The following is a 5,125-nucleotide window of genomic DNA, read 5'->3' as shown; positions in this document are numbered from 1 at the left end:
GTTTGAAATTTTAGCTGGGCTTCCCCCTAATATCTTTCTTTTTTAAATCAATGCTATTCTTTGAAGAACAGTTAATACAATTATTAAAGGAAATGAAGGAATATTTTCCACCTTCTCCATTTTAAAAGAGATACTCATGATAAGGAAACTTAGTGTCGGATACAAAAACACTCAGAAAGTTGATACCAGCCACTTCAGAAGTCAGTGACAGTTATTTTTGTCAGTACAACTGAAATTACTTAGTGAAGTAGTGGTCTGATTATTCTTTTTATTAAACAAAATCCAAAATATTATCTACTTTCATGTCAGAACCTTATTTGAACTTCATTCTGTTTTGAACTTTATAACTTACTTTACAAATTTGGGAAATTCCTAGTGGTCCAGTGGTTAGGATTCTGGGCTTCTACTGCCAGGGGCCTGGGTTTATCCTCAAGCCGTGCAGCACGACCAAAAAAAAAAAAATTGAATTACTTTTCTTCTGTTCTTGGTACAATCTGAGGCTCAAACCATCTTGACTTTTCTTGACTTTGAAAAATGTGAATGCAAAGTGATACTACTATTGGTGCTATTACTTTTTTCATTGAATTCAACAAATATTTGTATCATTAGCCAGATACCAGGCACCTTGTGTGTTTTCAGTGGTCTGCCATTATGTCAGCCTTAAAAGGCAGATTGCCTCTGTGAACCTCAGGTATACAGAGCAAAGGGCAAGATTGATTCTGGAAAGTGGAACATACTTATTAAATGGAAAGTCCCAAGAAACCCCTCAAGAGGGCTTGTACGATACACTCTGAGAGAACCTACCCACTGAAGGAACATGCACGTGGTTTGATTCTGTAAGGAACGCCAGATCCATTCATGTCTGTCCTCTTCACTTCTGTGTTCTCCAGTGCCTAGGGTAGCACCTGGCGCTTAGTAGATGCACAATTAATATTTCTTGTGTGGATCAGTTATGGAAAGAGCCTTCTCACAATGAGTTGCTGTAAGCTCTTTTCAATAATATAGTCTCCCATAACATTTAAAATCGAATCCAATTTAACAGAAATGCACACTAAACCCTCGTCTTCAGAAACATGTCTCAGGTAAAAAAGACGTGCATTTAAAATATATGACCATAGGTGTGTGGGTTTATTTCTGGGCTTTCTATCCTGTTCCATTGATCTATATTTCTGTTTTTGTGCCAGTACCATACTGTCTTGATTACTGTAGCTTTGTAGTATAGTCTGAAGTCAGGGAGCCTGATTCCTCTAGCTCCATTTTTCTTTCTCAAGATTGCTTTGGCTATACGGGGTCTTTTGTGTTTCCATACAAATTGTAAAATTTTTTGTTCTAATCATGTGAAGAATGCCATTGGTAGTTTGATAGGGATTCTCACAATGAGTTGCTGTAAGCTCTTTTCAATAATATAGTCTCCCATAACATTTAAAATCGAATCCAATTTAACAGAAATGCACACTAAACCCTCGTCTTCAGAAACATGTCTCAGGTAAAAAAGACGTGCATTTAAAATATATGACCATAGGTGTGTGGGTTTATTTCTGGGCTTTCTATCCTGTTCCATTGATCTATATTTCTGTTTTTGTGCCAGTACCATACTGTCTTGATTACTGTAGCTTTGTAGTATAGTCTGAAGTCAGGGAGCCTGATTCCTCTAGCTCCATTTTTCTTTCTCAAGATTGCTTTGGCTATACGGGGTCTTTTGTGTTTCCATACAAATTGTAAAATTTTTTGTTCTAATCATGTGAAGAATGCCATTGGTAGTTTGATAGGGATTGCATTGAATCTGTAGATTGCCTTGGGTAGTATAGTCATATACACATTACTATATATAAAATAGATAGCCAACAAGGACCTACTGTATACCATGGGGAACTATACTTAATATTTTGTAATAACCTATAAGGGAAAAGAATCTGAAAAAGAATATATATATGTATGTATGTATATATATATATACACACACATATATATGTGTATATATATATACATATATGTGTGTATATATATAAGTGAATCACTGCTGTACACTGGAAACTAACACATTATAAATCAATTATATTTCAATAAAAATTTTTAAAATAAAATATATGACTACTCAAAACCATTCTTGGAATGAAGAGGTTACATAGGTCTCTGTTCTAGTCAAGAGCTGCTGTAAGTCCTTGGTGTTCATCACTTTGATTTCTAACTCTCACCATCCTTGGCGTTTGAGCATCTCCATCAGCTGATCTTCTCACCTTTTTTTCATTTTAAAGACTCAGACACTCTCTGATTTGGATTTCCTGGGAGATTATCTATAGCCACCTTCCATGTGATGACTGAATCTTCTCTCCAACATCCCCAACAAATGTTCAGGCAGCCTCTACTGAGGTGTAGGGGAACAAATGGGCCTGTACTTTGCAGTCAGACAGACCTTTGGGTGAACCATGGACAGGTTGTTTCACCTGTTTGAGTGCCAGTAAAATAGGGATAATAGCACCTCAGTTCCAGTGTTGCCATGATGATTAAATGCAGTGGTATATGGGTGAAGATTCAGGGGCCTCAGTGACAGTGCTGAATTCTATTCTGCCTGGAGAACAGTCTTCCTCTACTCCCAGTTGAAGATACTGCTTCCCAGATGCTGGGACCCAACCTGTTACTCAGGAAGAGGAGCAACGTCAGGTCAGGATCTCAGCATGCTCAGGTGCTAGTTGGTCTGGCTGCTGGTCTCTCCCTCACCTTTCAGGACCAGCCTTTGTCTGCCTGCCTTCTCCTCTTGTGCTGACCTTCAGGTGTCAGGGGCAAAATGCCTCCCCAGCTCCCCAGATACCCACAGATTCATGAGCCCCACATGGTGACTCTGCTGCCAACCACCTCCCATTCTAAAGCAGTCATCCCTCAGGTAGGCAATGTCAGAGCAAAGTTCCTCCTTTCCCTCCCTGTTCCAATACCATTGTCTCCATAAACTTTGCAAAGTAAAATTGATCGTTTTAAAGTGATAAGAATTTTTTTAAGCCGAAAAAGATCTGATTTCTTTTTTTTTTTTTTTTGGTACGTGGGCCTCTCACTGTTGTGGCCTCTCCCATTGCGGGGCACAGGCTCCGGATGCGCAGGCTCAGTGGCCATGGCTCACGGGCCCAGCCGCTCCGCGGCATGTGGGATCTTCCCGGACCGGGGCACGAACCTGTGTCCCCTGCATCGGCAGGCGGAGTCTCAACCACTGTGCCACCAGGGAAGCCCTGATTTCTTTTTTGTTTGATCTAAAATTCAGTGTGCAATCACAAATGTAATAAAGACCTACTATGTGCTGGGTATTGGATCAGCCACAGGAAGGGATACAAAGTCAAGCGAGGCACAGGCTCTGCCCTCGAGGGCCTTGTGGAGAAAGGTGAGCATGATGTGGAAAAGTACTCAGCAGGGTCCTACATATGGTAGTAGAACTGCATCATTTGGGGAGGCATGGAAGGGGATTCAAAGGAGTGAGGAGCTAACTTCTACAAGTCGGGTTCAGGAAAGGCATCACTCTGCTCCCTTGCACTAGGGGTCTTAGTGAAATGTGACCCAAACCACTACTTAGAATCTGCTGGGCAGCTTTTGAAAAACTGCGGACTTCCTGCATCAGACTCTCCTTAGGGCTGCTGTGAAACAGGTGGAGAGCCAGGGCAGTCCTTTAAATGGGGGCAGCAATTTGCTCTTCAGAAAAGCAGTATGTTTTAAGAGTTCTCATTTCAGAAGTGCATCCTATACTAGCAAAACTGTTTTCTCCCTTTTCTTTCACGATACGAATTGGAATGTCAAAATAAATCCAGCTGACTTTTTAGAAAAATTAGAACATCTAATTATCTCGTGCCTCTACCATTGCCACTGGTATCTGGTCCTCCAGTTACAGTCGGGAAACTGAAACAGTTCTTAGGGAAAGGGTGCATATGCTCTGGATACATGTAAGAGAGGGAAAGGCATTTTATGTGTGGAGGCAGCGGAGAGATAAGAGGCGTAATGCAATGACATTGGCAATGAGCCTAGACTCAGACCTAGACTCAAATCTAGGTTCTTTACCTCTTACTAATGTGTGACCTTGAACAAGTCTCTTACGTTTTCTGAGCCTCAATTTCTTTTTTTAAAAAAATTATTTATATAAATTTTTGATGAATTAATGAATGGATGGATAAATTGTAGTCACTCTGAAGGCAATCTGGAAGCACTCGTTGGCATTTAAAATGTTTGATTTCATATTTCAGAATCTAAAGTATAATACAAATGCACCAAGAGGTAAATTCTGGAACAATAACTAAAGAGATAACTTTGGTCACCGTCTGGGATTAGTGTAAGCTTTAAGGAGAATCTTTACTTTTATCTATGATTTAAAAAATATTAACAGGGTATTTTGTACATGTACTGCTTGGATAATTAAAAGAATTTAAATTTTAGAAAACCAAATACAGTAATTGTCTTAGAGCCAAGATAAAATAATTATTACCATTAATCATTCCATGCATGTGACTTTTTGGTTCCTGGCTGCCAAAGGAAAATGAAAAATATAAAAGATTACATAGTATTGTCTAATGAAAGGAAACAGACCAGTTGAGATATTTTATTTCTACTAAGCTCCTCCCAATATTAAATACTACACTTCTATAAATTCTTTGTATAAACTATCATATAAATGACAGAAATAACATTCGGGGTGCTATCTTATTAGAAGTTTTAAACAAATTGCAAAAGCATTCTTCATAAAACATTTTCTTGGGAGTTCCCTGGTGGTCCAGTGGTTAGGATGCGGCTTTCACTGCCGAGGGCCCAGATTCCATCCCTGGTCGGGGAACTAAGATCCTGCAAGCCATGTGGCAAGGCCAAAAAAAAAGTTTACATAAAGATGAAAGATAAGGGGGAGGCATAAATAAATATAGGTGTACAGCACAATGATTCAGTTATACATATATATATATTTAAATATATATTAAATAATAGGTGGAAAGGAGAATTTAACAGTTTTCTCTGAACACTTTGAGGTTCAGAATAACTCACAAAGCTGGAGGCAGGAAATCTGGGCAAGACAGTTAACCTCTCTTTTCTTTTAAACTTTTTATTTATTTTTGGCTGTGTTGGGTCTTCGTTGCTGTGCTCAGGTTTTCTCTAGTTGCAGCGA

This window comes from Neophocaena asiaeorientalis, unplaced genomic scaffold, assembly GCF_003031525.2.
Source record: "Neophocaena asiaeorientalis asiaeorientalis breed wild unplaced genomic scaffold, Neophocaena_asiaeorientalis_V1.1 scaffold411, whole genome shotgun sequence".
Classification (NCBI taxonomy): domain Eukaryota; kingdom Metazoa; phylum Chordata; class Mammalia; order Artiodactyla; family Phocoenidae; genus Neophocaena; species Neophocaena asiaeorientalis.
This window is presented reverse-complemented; position numbering follows the sequence as displayed.